This window comes from Adiantum capillus-veneris, chromosome 28, assembly GCF_014529385.1.
Source record: "Adiantum capillus-veneris isolate H3 chromosome 28, ASM1452938v2, whole genome shotgun sequence".
NCBI classification, from domain to species: domain Eukaryota; kingdom Viridiplantae; phylum Streptophyta; class Polypodiopsida; order Polypodiales; family Pteridaceae; genus Adiantum; species Adiantum capillus-veneris.
Window position 1 is genome coordinate 56,851,900 of NC_140958.1, and position 16,179 is coordinate 56,868,078.

The following is a 16,179-nucleotide window of genomic DNA, read 5'->3' on the forward strand; positions in this document are numbered from 1 at the left end:
CTCACAAATCACTCAACCCCCCAAAACAACTACTCTAATATACAAATCCTAACTAAATCTAACTAGTCGCAGACCCTCGGCAAGACACACACTTCCTGGCTATCCATTTGACCTCGGAGTAACCTCTTCCGGATTCACTTAAAATAAATTCTTTCTTTAGCTGAAACTAAAGCAAGAAACCATCACACGAATGTTAGTAGGAATACCTACCTAAGTCCTTGTATCCCTGACAACGGCACCAATGTTGCGGGAGCAAATCACACCACCCATAAAGTGCATGCAACACAACCTAGATCAACATAACGTCAATCAAGGACACATATGACATGATAGGCACACGGAGGAAATATTGTTAGCTTGTCAGGCTAAGACTATCCTACACATACAACACTCTAGAAGGCCAACTAAACCACAATCTAGAGTCTCACTACTCTCAACTACACCACATAGCCACATACACACAACGGAGGGAAACTCACCAAATCATACCAGAATCGTATGAAACTCAAGAAACACCATCCCCTTACAAGGATCACTTGTCCCTAAGCCTCTACACCCAAAATCCTAGCTCTAGACCCATCTGTAGAAAACGCGTATGAAGACAGAGCAAAATTCTGAAAGTGTACAGAATTGAAATCTATGAGTACCTATGCATAGCTTATGTCGCCACAATTATAATGACTACTTGCACGCAAAAAATAGACATCGTTTGATATACTTACAAATCGCAAATAGCTCGTAGATGCACGAGCGCGTATGCTCCGTTCTGCAAGGAATGCTTGGCGTTGTTGCATAGCTCTAGCCAAGGCTAACGCAATGGTGCATTCGGATCTACAATGTGATGAATGAGCGGGGAGTAGCACCAGGATGAAGCTCACGCTCTTTCTCTTCCTCTCTCTCACACAGTCGATGGTAGCTTCAAACTTATTATTATGATAAAATTTGTGTCCTTACAAAATTGACCTAGGTACCTTATATACTAAGGTCACCTTAGGTTAACCAAAAATAGACTTTGAGGGGTCAAATGGCTTTGTATTTACAATCTAGAAGTGCCGTTGCACCCCGGCTTCTGCAGCTAGACTACTTACTTATTACAAATGATGTTTATGACCATAATCCGCAACATTCCATAACTCTCAGAGAATAAGGCTTTGGTGAGTTATGCCATGTTGTTGACCCAGCCCGCCATCAACAAGTGGTTATGCACATCAATGTTCTTTGTTGTTAACCCTCACGCACATTCCTATCACCTACGACAGAGGTGGTTATGCACCTCAATGTGCTTTGTTGTTAACCCTCAAGTACATTCCTATCACCTACGACAGACGTCGTATTTTTTATTTGGTAGAGTCAGGTAGTACCAGGCTTGTCGGTCCAATAGGAAAAGGGTAAGAGTGATCACTGATGAGAGGTGCACTCTAGCTGAAACATTCAAGGGCTAGTTGGCTAAGCATGGGTGCCCAAGTGTGAATGGGGCAAGCTCATATAAAAGTCAACTAAACCTAAAATTCACTCATTCTTTCATTTGTGCAATTGAAGATTGCTCTTGCTCCATCTCCATCTTCTTCTTCTTCACCTCCTTGTGTGTGTGTGTGTGTGTGTGTGTGTGTGTGTGTGTGTATGCGTGAGAGAGAGAGAGAGAGAGAGAGAGTGATCAAGCATTGCGACAATGGCACGGCAGGAGGCGGTTGAGCGCGGTAGGACCGCTCCTTCTTCTTTGTGGCGAGGAATCCTCCATGAAGGAAAGCGTAGAGCGGGGAGTGACACACCTCTACTCTCTTGAGCTTGCTATATTAGTTTGGTTGTGTGCTTGGAGCCATTTGTGGCTCGCACACAGTGTATCGGCAAGTCCCTTGCATTGACACGTGCAACAGATGCACACATTTTTGGCGGCGCCGTTGCCGAGGAATGCCATACACTAAGCTTGAATGGAACTTTGTGCTTCTTTGTGGTGCAATGTCAATTGTAGGAAAGGTAGAGAAGGAAGGTGTGTGTGTTGAGAAGAAGGAGTTTGTTTTGCTGTTGTGTATTATTTTGTTAATAAGGAATTGAAAGGTACTGTGTTTTCTTTGTGATAAGGTGTTAGTATTAAGGTTGTAGATCCATAATGTTAGTTTTGTGTAAAGTATAGTAAGTAGTTCTGTTAGACACTGAGTTACTGTAGTAGTCTGTTAGTGTGTAAGAGTAGTTGTATTAGTTGTAAGTAGGTAGATTAAGTGTGTGGGTACTCGCGCGTACAGCGCGGCCGCGACGACCTTATCATTATTTTTCAAAATAAAAATAAAAATTTTAAAGGTAGGACCAGGCTCGGGAATATCCCCCAGAACCAACCCAAGCTCACGCTCAGGCTCAAGCCTCAGTCGCCCTTTAAAATTACAAATTTTAGCCTCACACGTAGGTAAAAATCAACCTTTTTGAGAACCAACGGAGCTTCAGGTAACCGAACACTGTGCTATAAAGCACACCACAACTCCCTAAGCAATACTCTCGTTTTGAGCTATCACACACTTTAATCCAAAAACCAATCATTAAAAAATATTAAGAAAAAACATCAAAAAACGAGTGAAAACGGACGCCTAAAAAAGTAAGCGGTTAATCTTCGAGGTTATTCGCCAACGCTTGTAGGGTGTCAAAGGCACATGCATCTGTGTTGTGGTCATGTGCTAGAGGCCAAGCAGCTAGAGAGCATTTCTACTTACGCGAGTTCTCAATATCCACCTACCATAGGTTCCGGACCCTCGGCGGGGACCCAAGGTAGTACAAACCAAGACCCAAACATAGCGTCTAGTGACTCTTCCTCTGACTACGACATCATGTAGGGTTACCCAATGCCTAATCCTGATAGCTCAAGCCAAGAAATCCATGCCATGGGCCCACGTTCTGGGGGGCATGCTTAGCCGCTTGAAGGAAACCTCTAGTAGAGCCACTCGCTCCGAACATGGAGCTAACGATGTAAATGAGGGGGTGGGGAAGTAAATTCGCCATTCGTGACCAACGTAGACCAACCCTATTCCTTTAGAGAGTGTTCATGTGAATACTCCATTCACTGCACCCCCTGACTCTTCAATGCTACTCCTCTCCGAGGTTATATTACCTAATGGTAGAAGCCTTGCCGAAGTACAAGAAGTTGAGAAGTATATCATCGCGGCTAGGGAAAAGAAAATTGAGAGCTTACGCAAGGTGGAGCAACGAAGAGAGTTAAAAGAGAAAGCTCCGATGTCAATATCATTGATAAGAGAGCAATCAAGTGCTCCGTTCTTAAATGAGAACTGGGGGTACGAAATACAAATAGAAACTCTAACCGACCTATACATAGGTCACACCTTATATCACGTGGGTTTGTTAGATGTCCTACAATCCACAACGGGTGCTACTAGCATGGAGGATCAACAACAAAGAGTTTGTGAGGTCATCCATATGGTTATTGAGCTAGAGAGACAAAACAAGGGATCCACATGCCTTCAACGGGTCTCATGAGATTCTTGGATACAGGGAAGGCTAAACAACCAACCTTATCACAAATGCAGACTCCCTCGGTAAGTTCGATGGATCCCCCATATGTTGTTTTGCCAGGGTTCTCAGTGCAATCTGAGCCCACAAGTGATAGCTTTACTTTTCCAAGTCTAGCTCATCTTTCCCTTGTTGACACCATGGCTACCACGCCTATCCCAATGATGGGCATGCCAAGAAACACGCCATGGACCTCATTTGTTAGTAAAGCACCACTACATGGTAGCTCAATGCCTGCAACAGTACCTAAAAGTGTGTACCAATCGTATGCACCTATGGGTCCACGTACTCATGTACTCCCTACCCTTCCCATTGTTTCAACAACCTATGCTCCACAACCACAACACCCAAGCTCTTATTTCCATGGGACCATACTGGCTAGCATTAGCATGTCACATCCAACGTCTGCTATGCCTAGAGCCACACATATGAACTTTGGGCTGCCACATGGCACAACACCGTACCAACCGTGGAACCCAAGGGATTCCTATACGCCAAGAATAATGTCAATACCTACTCCACATGTAGTCTCTAGAGCGCCTTCACCCATGGTGCCTGCTCACTTAGGTGACTTGGCAACATTTGCTCAAGCTATCGGTCGATCTATTATTGAGAATATGCGTAACACGCTTGGTAGAGAACCTAGAAGTAAGGCAGTACAAATAACCAATCTCACAAAAAAATTTAGTGGAGACGGGGATGTGCGAAAGCATATCAAATTGTTTGAACAAATATGTGATTCTCTAGGAGAACACAATGACCTGCATAAGAGTAATGCTTTAAGACTAACCTTAAGTGGGAAGGCAGAGGATTGGTATAGAACCCTAAGGGTGGAAGAAAAAATGATTTACCCTACTCTTAGGAGACTATTTTTGAAAGAATACATAGGAGAGGGAGTGATTTGGGGTGTAGCCTCTCAGCTCCAGAAAGCCCAATGTGAGGAAGGAGAGTCGGTGAGAGACTTTATTAGTCGCTTAAAGCATTTGAATTCTTGTTGTAATCCAAATGAGTGCTTCAATAATAATAAATTGCTTGATAGATTCATTAAGGGATTACGACATGAGGATATCTACAATGGCCTAGTCATTAGAGGTATCACCACTTGGGAAGCAGTCACCACCAATGCAATCCAATTGGAGGATAATTTAATGATTCAAGGAGAAAGAGTGTCTGTTGAGCCTAAATCTATTAGCTCGCAAGCATCGGGGCTTCAACCAATGACCCTAAATCCTATTGCTAAGGAGCCAAAGATATCTTAGATGACTTTAGCAGATCTCACCAAGGCTATTCAAGAGAGTCTTAGAGACAATGGTGCTCCGCAAAACAATCATATGTATCCAAGAAGGGAGCAACAATGGTGCTCAGTATGCTATGGTCCGCATAGTACCAGTGAATGCCCTACTTTTAGAGTGAAATTTAATGGGAATTGCAATGCTTGTGGGAGGTATGGTCATCAAGCTAAGGATTGCATAGTATTTAAGCGCATGATGGCCAATAGACCAACCTTAGAATGGACAGACACACCTCGAGTGCCTACATTGATGCCAGCCCCACCTCTTGAACAAAAGTCACAACACGTGGTCCCTAGGGCCCAAAATGTTGTTCAAACAACACCCTTATCACCTCCAATACTACGACCGCAACCACCACATCTGAGAATCACTTTTGTGAATCAAGTGGGTTGTGAGTCATCTATTGATTGTTTGGAAGGTTGTGAGGAAGATATAGACCCTAATATTGCCTATGGGATGGATGCGCTTGAAGAAAGTCCACAATACTACATGAAGGACTATTGGGGACAAGTCAAACCTGTCTATCAAGTAGCTACTCTTGCTGCAAGAGGCCAAAATATCAATTACACTGCCAAGAGACCACCTCTTCAATGCTATGAGTATGGAGTTCCACATCATGTGGCCGAGTGTCCTATTAGGCTACAAAAGAGCACCACACTAATGTAAACCAATCAAGCGAGCACATCTACAATGCCAATACTCATGTATAATCGATGTGGCATAGATCATTTGATTTCCCAATGTCCGAATAATCCAAATGCGCCAAAGATCACGCCATTAAACTTGATTGAGGTTACCGAGGAGCCATCACCAAGTGCACCGGTGGTACTAGTAAACATAATCACACGATCGATGCTCCAAAAACAAAATTATATTCTTGAATAAAGAACACATCATCAATTACCCAATCTCAGAAGAAAAAGAAAACACTAAGAAAGAGATCGCAAAAAGCAGCAAAGTCGGGCCCCAATTCAAATACCAACATAGGAACTGGTGACGACCCCGTATATATGAACGACGATGAAGAGGATTCTGATTTAGGTGAAACCATGGAGACTATTACAACCACTAAGAAAGAAACCAACAAGGAAGATCGTCATGAGCCACAATGGCCATGATCCAAGAAGAAGATAGTAACTTATCCAAACTCTACAGAGGAGATCGAGCAAGTCAAGCAATTAAGGAGTTTGGTAGAAGATACCCAAAGGGATCTAGAGCCAGCACCTAGGCAGATTCAGATTACAGACACAATGTTCCCTACACAACAACAACCTCAGAAATTCCATAGACCCTTAGCCATACCTAGTGTCATCCAAGAAGAAAGGGACTTAAAGTCATGGGAAAGTGGGCGTACTCACTTCTTGTTGGAAAGAATGTTTACAGAGGAGACTACCTAGCCCTATCGAAGAAATGGAGATCCCATCTTCCCCACATCAAGCGACTGAAGCCCAAAAGGTGCCGTTAAATATTGTCAGATTGATGGATTCCATGGCTTCCGAAGTTAGAACCACCATCATGTCCAAACTATATGGAGACCCTGAGCTATTCTTAGCTCTTTGAGCTTTCCTCCATGGAGAACTGAAGGTCGGGCTACCACAATTTGCATAGATGGATGGAGCTGGGGAGATGCCAATAGAGGAGGAGCACTTAGATCCACAACGAACCTAGATGCAAACCCTGTTGTAGAAATACCTCTTAAGAAGTTGGGACAATACTTTGAGGGAGATGAATCCAATGCAACCATACCAATCACTACCAAGTATCTTCAAACGTGTAGTTGTTCTTCTTTTCTGAGTACACCTTGAATTCATCTCTTCTCTTGGTCACACTATCTCCTTTGTTGGAGATGTCTAGTGCAGCTGCCACCACCCTCCCTGTGATAATAATCATGGTGTCCGGCTTGCCTTACAGATCAGTGACTCTGGCCACTCCATCTTCTTTGATAGTAGTTACAAATTCCCACACTCTTTTGATGTCAATTCCCGTTGGCAAAGCTTCAAAGTAGTTATGAAGTTCGAACTTCTCTAAGTACTCTCCCATCTTGCTTCTGAAAAACTCATTGAGCTCCCATGGTATCATGGGTAGCTCTATTGCATTTCCTTCAGGATCCTTGACCACGCCTTGGTAGATCTTCAGATCATTGGACTCTAGCAAATCATCCTGAATCCATGTGTTGGTTGGCTTCAGGGTTCCTTCTGGGATGACAAATGGCTCCACTTCTTCTAAATAATCTTTTATTGTCATCCTTTTCTTCTTTGCTGGTGATTTTGCGGCTGCCATAGATCTTGTTGCACTCAGTAGTCCGCAGTTAGCTTTTTTTCATATTAGCTGAGACACTGAGTTCTAACTATCCAAATGACTTGAAAATTGAAAATAAAACTTAAAAGGAACTAGGGAAACTGTGCATGTGCTCACAGTATCATTCTGGCCAAAATTTATCATTTAGACATCCTACGCGTAGGATGTCTATTTCATCAGTTTTTGGTGAAACTTGGCAGGCTAGTGGCCCTTGACCTGTGCAACATGGCTATGTGATTGGGATTAGGTTTGGGCATCAAAAAGTGCATTTTTGGGCAGATTCAGGCTTTAGGCTCACAAATTGGGTAGGATGTCCACAACAGGTGGAAAATGATATTCAAATGGGTTGAAATTTGATATATGAGCTTCTTGCACCATGGCAATGGCTCCCATGAAATCATTTCTTGCACAGCAGGTCAAAATCATGTTGGAGACATCCTACGTGTAGGATGTCTTTTTCATCAAAATAGCTTGAAATTGGTTTTGTGGGTAGCTCTTGGCATGTGGAACATGGCCCTACTCTTGGATTTTGATTTGGACAAGAATTGGTATTGGTAAGACCATGTGTTGTGTTTTTGGGCTCAAAAAATGCATCTTGGAGGTGTTGGGGGCCAAAAGTGATGGGAATGGCTTGAAATTTGATATATGAGCTCATGAAAGTGTCATAAAGAGATATGGAGTTGAAAAATACCATCTGGGGGCCAAAAATGTCATTTAGACATCCTACACGTAGGATGTCTATTTCATCATTTTTTACATATGACCACACAGATAGGTTGGCAATGTGCTCATGAATGTATTGTGCAAGTTTCATGTGATTTGGACAAGTTTTGGTAGGTCTATGGCCCATTATTGCCTCTATGCCCTGACTCTGCGTTTTTTGGTGCACATGAGGTCAATTTTTGTCCAAATGTGATGAAACTTGGTGGCTAGCTTGTACAGGCTATTCAGAAGCGGTGTGTGATGAGAAATGTTCGGTTTGGTGCCCAGATTTGGCCCTAAGACATCCTACGCGTAGGATGTCTCCTGATGAAATTTTTATTGGAAGTACTACTGGTGCTTGCCCTGAGCCCCCCCCCCCCCTGAGTCCCTTTTAAGCCCTATTTAAAAAAAAAACTCAAATAGATAGAAAGAAACTCCCTGTGTGGATTTCAGAGCTTTCGAGCCATTTTCTGACTTTTGGAGTGCTTTTCGGCGATGAAATTTCTCGATGTTGGTCTCCATAGCTTCACGGTCCCTTGGGAATCCTTGCCATATGGTTTTTGTCGACTTTGGCTTCACCGGAGCTCCGTTTGGCAATTTTTCACTATGGAAGCGCTCATGGTTGCATTTTCATGTCGTCAATGACTTGTGGTGGTCTACCACCATAGGACTTGGTTTTTGATGGTCTAAGAAAGCCGCTCGTGAAGTTTGGTGCAAACGGACATGCGATTTGGCCACGAGAGATATTTGACGCTTTGTGTGTCTGATGCCGTTTGTGAAGTTTAGTGCCGCTTCGGGTCACCGCATGGTCATGTGGGCTACATAGACTTGTCGAGCATGTTGAGATGCTCCTACCCATGAGTTTTGGTAGCATTTGGGCGCCTTTCCGCCGATTTCCCATTTGGTGGCCTTTTGCGGGGCTCTAGGAATTAGTGTTTTTTCCGATGGTTTTCTACTACCTTTGGACATCCAAAAGTAGTCTCCTATGCTAGGGTAAGCTGCCGATGAAGTCTCATTGCTTTTGAGTTAGCCGTTAGGTGGCCACTTCTACCTGTAGGTCTCTACTGCTCCCTTTCTGTGTGAACCCTACGCTAGTTTTTGCGACAAAACAACAAACATGCACGAAAAGCTCAAGGTGGTGAGCATACCTCTCATGTCTGGAGCCTGTTGGGTGGTCGTGCGCATCGTAGAAGCTGCTGGAAGTCTCGTTCGCTCTAGGTGGCAGGAGCTCTCTCTCAAAAGGCAATAGTGGAAATGAGCTTAAAATGAAGTGAAAATTTCTTATAATGGGGTCCCCGAACCACTTTTCATGAAATTTGACATGTGCTCCCAACTTCTTGCGAGATGCGGTTTAGGCTTAAAAATTTCTTGATTTGGACTCCATTTGCCTAGTTTACGAGAAATTTGACGTTTCGGTCAAAATCTGGTCAAAACACGCTTTCCGCTCCATTCTCATAATTGCACCCCCATTGTACCATGGGTTTTCCTATAGTCACTGATCATCCCTGTATCTTTTTTTTTTCATTACGATCGTTTTTCACCTACTTTTTGTATTTTTGAAGTTTTTCTGTCGAAAATTAGTAAAATTGAAAGAAAAATAGCGAATTAAACCCAAAAAGTCCCCAAAAATCATAATAAACCAAAAAACTCACCGCAAAGCACTATATACACTCACATGCAATTTTTATGGCCAGATTTCTCCGTTTTACCAATATTTGCCCGAAAAATGGCTATTTTTACGTATATACACACACCTAGAGGTTTGATTTGGCATTTGGCCCCATATACTTGTAGATTCGTGTTGTATAAGGGCATATATACTTGGGTTAGTCCAAAAAAAATTGCAATCAAACGACAACCCTTTAAAACAGTCGAAAAACATGCCCTTTTTTGCTCTTTTTTCCATTGGGTCCGCATTTGAGAATGCCTCCCCCCCTCCTAGCTAGAGTCCTCCCAGACGATAAGGTATCGCCTCGGTGTATGTGCCGTGCATGGGTGAAAACTTGTGCTAATGCTTGGCCGTGTAATGTGGCCCTATATGATGCATACTCAGTTAATGCATGGAAAAATCAATGTTGTGCAAGAGGAGGGTATAAGCAATATGCTTATTGGAATTCTCCGTCGAGGTTTCCTGTTTGTTGTTGATTTGGTCGGCAGATTTTCTTTGCAAGTAGAAGTTGTAACTCTATCGCTCTTTGTTTGATCGTTTTTCTTGCAAAAGTCGCTTGATTTGCCGCTATTGTCTATAGGGCCGTAGTCGTCTCCTTGGAGAGAATGGTCGTGGCGGAAGTGGCCATAGACTTTGTCTCTTTCGCTTTCCATTTGTAGCTTTTCTTTGCAGGTTTTTGTAGGTTTATTGCTACTTCTGCGGTTGTCATTGTTTTGCTACTGATTGGCACCCACAAAGATCGGTTTGCCGGTTTCTTATGTTGTGTGTGTCGGTATGACGATTTTGCTTGTACTGAAGGGAGTTCCTGTTGCTTTGGTTTCGGGATCCAAATGCGAGTTGTATTTAAGTTTTTGCTGAGCATTTTCTTTGGGATTCATATCTGTTTTATTCCCTTGGTTTTTGGTTGAACTGTCTGCTTCTTCTTTTGTATTGCTGTTTGTCTGCACCCATACTTGTTTGTCACGTGTTGCTAACCTTGATCTTAGCACTACGGTCTATTTGGTTGGATGTTTGTAGTGAACATGGTTGGCAGTCCCCTATTTGTTAGCCATGCGTAGCGTGTTGTTCTTTAGCGGCACCCATCCTTTTGGTTCCTTATCCAGTGATTGTATTGCTGCCATCTGATTCTTCCATGGTTGCTGAGCAAAGGCTACCACCTATTGTTCTTGTGGATGCTGAATTTTGACTGCATCTGCATTCTAATCTATCTGCACATTATACTCTTTTTGCCAAGGTTGTCCCAACAACATGGGGTGTTGTGTGCTTTCATCCTCGAGCACATAAAACTTGTGTGGGTAAATATATTGATGTAGTTGTACATGCAATATAATCTAGCCCAATGTTTTTAGCGAATGTGATGCACTACTTTCCAACACTTGTGGAGTAGGATGTAATTGACCTTTGGGCTTGAGCTATTTGTATAATCTGTAAGAGATTAGATTTGCGTGAGCTCCAGAATCAAGCAATGCCATCGATTCAACTTGATTGCTACCCACTTTGCCTTTATTATTGGCTCCACTGTGTCTTCATCAAAATTCGTTAGTTGAATGGCATTGATTCGCAACGGTGATCCACATTGTTGTTGTTGTCGTAGAAGCCGTCTTTTTGCAATGCGTTCTTTTGCGTCTGCTTGAGCTTCTTCTCGTACCCTCTGTTTCTCCTTCATCTGTTGTTTTTCTTGATGGATTTTTTGAAGCATATCCTATGTTAGTGGTAAATGATATTTCTTTAATCGACACCCACTAATCCAATTTGGCATTTTTTCCCCTGCTAATGTAGCAATCTTGATAGCTCCACTTTGTGATAAGTCACTAATCACAAAGGGTCCCATCCCTCGCTTTTTAAGTTTCTTGGCATGTTGCTTCAAGGTATACAAAAGTACATAATCACCTGTTTTGAACTCTTTCGTGCGCACATGCTTGTCAAAAAACTCTTTTCGTCTTCTCTTTTTAGCATAGATCGAAGCTACAGCTCTCAAGCAAAGTTCATCTAACTTTTCAAGATCATCTATTCTTGAAGAGAGCTTATGCCCTGTCCATTCTAAGCGTTTTGCTACTCGTAGAGTTGGAATTAAAAACTCTATGGGTAATATAGCATTTAGCCCAAACACCATGTTTTACGGTGTTGTTCTTATTGACGTTTTGTAAGCTACCTTGTATGCCCATAGTGTTGAGTGTAGCTGTTGATCCCAATCTGTTCTTGATTCTGTTACAATTTTAGTCAAAACAGTGCATAGTGTTTTATTTGTGGCCTCAGCTTGTCCATTTGCCTGTGGATAATATGGAGAAGATTTTCTATGTATGACCGTGAATTCCTCTAGCAGATATTCAATGACTTCATTAAAAAAATGTGTCCCTCGATAACTGACAATTTCTAAATTGGTAATCCGTATCGTACAAAGACATTCTCATATAGAAATTGTGCTTTAGTTTGTGCGTTTGCTTTTTGTATTGCCTTGGCTTCCGCCCATTTTGTGAGATAGTCCGTATCCACAATGATATATTGGGTATGGGTGCGATATGCAGGGGGTGAAATAGGTCCCACAAAATCAATGCCCCATTTTGAAAATGCCCTTGCTCCCATCATTGGCCGTAGTGGCATCTCATCTCTCTTTATCAGCACCTTGGTGCGCTGACATGCATCACAACGCTTTACAAACTCCTCAGCATCCATATGCAATGTAGGCCACCATATTCCTGCGGTTAAGATAATTTTTGTCATCTTATCGCTTGAAAAATGGCCTCCACTTATTCTTCCATGTGCGTGTTCTAGAATCAGCAGGTATTCACTTTCACTTGCACTGATTCTAAGTTGATTGTCCTTTCCTCGCTTATAGAGTTGGTTCCCAATTAAATTAAAGTCGCAAGCCTCCAGCTCTATAGACCTTTTTCGTGTTTTTGTTATGTTTTCAGGAAATGTCCTTGTGGTCAAGAAATGAATGATATATTGACTCCGTGCAGGTGCAATGTTTACCTGAAACAATGTCGCGTGATCCACTGGTCGTTTGGCACTACATATAGTACAATTGTTAACATAAGCATGTGTGTCAGCATACATAGTTGGCCGATAAAATCCTAATTGTTTCAGTCTTTGGTGTGTTTTCATTGTTGAAAAATGAAATGCATAATCTTGGACATGTGCTTCTTCAAGATAACACTTATATTCCTCCGGATTTATACATAATCGTAGAATTTGGTCCGAGCTTAGATGATACACTCGTCCTGCAATCAACTGGAAGTTTTTTGTTTGGATTTGTCTTCCTTGTTATCAAATCTATCTCTAAAGGAAAGAATAATAACAATTTCATGAGACCATTTGGGTATCATTTCAATATTGAAAAGATACGCATCAGGTATGTCATCATCTACTCCTTCAAGAGCTTCCCCGTTTTGCAATCTTGAAAGATGATCCGCCCGTAGATGAGTTTTACCCTTTTTTACCACTACTGTGAAGTCAAACTCTAGCAATATAATAAACCAGCGTACAATTCTCCCAGTATTGCATGGTTTATTTACCAGATACAAAAGAGCTGATTATCTGTGAAGAACACAAATTTGTTTGTTGCGAATAAAGCCGAAATTTCTTTACAACATAAATCATTCCTAACCCCTCTCTTTCGGTGGTTGTGTAGTTCTTCTCTACACTATTTAACTGTTGCCTTGCATAACAAACTGGAAAATCCATTGTTCTGTCTTCAAGTTGAGCCAGAATACTCCCAATTTCATATGCAGATACATCAATGTGAACATGGAATATCTTTTCCTAATCTGGTGCTTTAAGTACAGGTGCTGATACAAGGTTTTCCTTCAGCTTTTGGAATGAAGTTTCACACTCCTCCATCCAGTCGAAAATGACTAACAAACGATACAGAGGTTGTGCAATGACTGCATACATATATATGAATCTTCGGTAATATCCGCAGTGTCCCATGAAGGATTCACTTGTTTCGCATTAGTAGGCCTGGGCAAGTCTACTATGACTTTGATTTTGTCTAGGTCAGTGGTTATGCCATTTCTTGAGACAATATGTCCTAAGATGCGGCCTTGCCTAACCATAAAAATGCACTTTTCTAGGTTAAGACAAATTCGATATGTTTTGCACTTCTCAAATACCTTTTGTAAATGGTCAATATGTTCCTCTCGTAGAAGAGATTGTACACAAAGATCATCCATATATATTTCTAAGAATATTCTCAGGTATTCTTTGAACGCATGCGTCATTAACCTTTGAAAGGTAGCTGGGGCATTGCTTAAGCCAAAAGGCATAACTCTATACGCATATATTCCCCATTCTGTGGCAAATGCTATTTTGTGTTGATCCTCTATTGCAATTGCCAATTGATTATACCCTGAAAACCATCTAGAAAGGAATAAGCCCGTTTTCTAGCCACCCTCTCAAGTACATGTTCTGTGATCGGCAAGGGATAGTTATCCCTTATGGTGGTTGCATTTACCTTTTTGAGGTTTACACACACTCACAACTTTCCATTCTTTTTGGGGACAACCACAATGGGTGACACCCAATCTGTATACTCGGTTTCATAGATGAATTCAGCATCCATCAGCTTGTCAATCTCCTCTTTGATTCGTTTAGAAAATGTGTTATTATATGTATAAGGACGTTGTTTGCTAGGTTTGGCATCTGATTTCAAAGAATTGTATGTTGGCATATCGATGGATCAACTCCTTTGAGGTCTTTGTAGGACCATGCAAACACATCTTTATACTTCTTGAGAAGTTGTGTTAGCCGTTCTTCTTCTTCAGGCTCTAAATCAGTTGCGATATAGACCGGCTGAGGCTTTTGCATTCCGGCCCATTGTAAGATTTTTGGTTTATTCTTTCCCTGACTAGTGGTGTCATTATGATTTTTCTGTCCTGGATGGTGAATTTTTGATAGTGAGATGGTACATTCATGTTTCCTTTTTCTGACTCCTCCTTACCATCACTTTCTCCCTCAGTAATCCATACCTCTCATACTGACCGTTTCAGTTCTTGGTATTTCTTTTTACGCTCCAATTTGGTCCACTCTGGGTCTTTAGTTTTTTCCTGTTTTGATTTTTGTGATTTTGTTTCTGTTTTATTCTTCTGTACTTGTTTTATTTCCTCTTGCCTCCGTTCCCTTCGCACTCTCGAGAATCTTTTTGATATTTGGTCTTTTACACAATCCTCTACTTTGACAAGCATTAGATAGTGAGTTTTATCTTTTATCATGGGCATCAGGTTCTCTCTGATTTTGTTTTCTGCTCTTTTTTTCCTATAGCGTTCCTGGCGTCTAGGGTGCTGATTGGAAAAATCATAAAACTTGATATTCGTTGTTTTCTCCCCACGCTCGCTTGAGCTGTCTGAACACTCGTTATCTGCATCGTTATGTACCTCCAGATGCTCATAGGAGTTATAAAACTCTTCTTGTTCTGGTGGTTCTACAATCTCATCTCCTCCTCGTATAAGGCTTACCATGTAGTAGGGTAGCACATCATAGCCATCCTTATCACAAATTTTGTCGTTGGGCTATCTGTAATGGTATAGACATCCAATGTTGCTAGTATGTGTTCCCATTCCAGAGGTTCTAAGGCATCTTCAGGAAAGGGTTCTGGAATATAATCCTTGTCCTCAATAGCTCTCTCTAAGAAGAATTACTCTCTTTTTAAGCTCCCACAATGTGAATCTTCGCACATCCATAGCTCTTTTTGTTGCCCTAACCATGCTGGGAGTTAGGACCCTGCCAATGTAGCTCAATCAAACTCTTCCACTCGTGTCTGGTTAACATCGTTGTAACCATGGTCTTTTAGGTGTATTTTGGTTGTAGTCTCGCCATGTCTGAGGTATATGTGTTCGTAACCCCAATCCTGGACCATCTTTAATTGTCTCATGAACAGTCTTCTGAAGATGATCTCGTAATTGTTCTTTTTGTCAAAATCGACTATTGCAAATGTATGCTCATACTCGATTCCGCACGAGGTGACAATTATTTTTTCTAAGAGTCCTAGAGGCTTTTCCATGAACCCATCCTGCCAATTGCAATTTCATTATGGTAGATCTCAAAGCCGGTTTTCACCATTTTTTCTAGATTTCCTTGGTGGCAATAGCGACTCGCGATCCACTGTCAAGAATAGCTTTGGAAACTACTCCTTGGAAATCTATTGCTAGCGTGGTGTTTCCATCTTCTACCTCACAATATTCTCCAACCTTGTTTAAAGGTACTGGCCTAGTGTCTAGTTGAGGCCTGTCCAATTCTCTGATCCCTTCTTGAAGCTTCGAGGTGGGGTCTTTTACTCCAAATTTTTCTAAGCATTTGCCTACTGTGGTCCACATGTTTGGTCGTAACCTCAGGAGTTTGGCTAATGTGATTGTGCATGCCACATGGGTGGACAATAACTCAATCAACCCTTGTGAATCCATCACTCTATTAGAAGAAATTCTTTGAGATGGGATTGCTCTCACCTCAGACTTGGCTTCATACTCTCCTAGGTAAGAGGGTAGAGTTTTTAGTGAGTCTGGTTGGCTGTGCCCCGAACTAATTGATCCCTGGTCTCCCCCTTGTGAATGCATATCAAAGTTCATTTGTGATCTTGCCTCAAATTCTTCAATAGGAGGTAACATCTCATTTTTTTCTTTTCTCGTGCTATTCATGTGGTAACTCACCCTGTTAGCTTCGTTGGCCTCACGGATTTGCTTCTAGACCATTACAATCCTTACCCATTTCTACCAA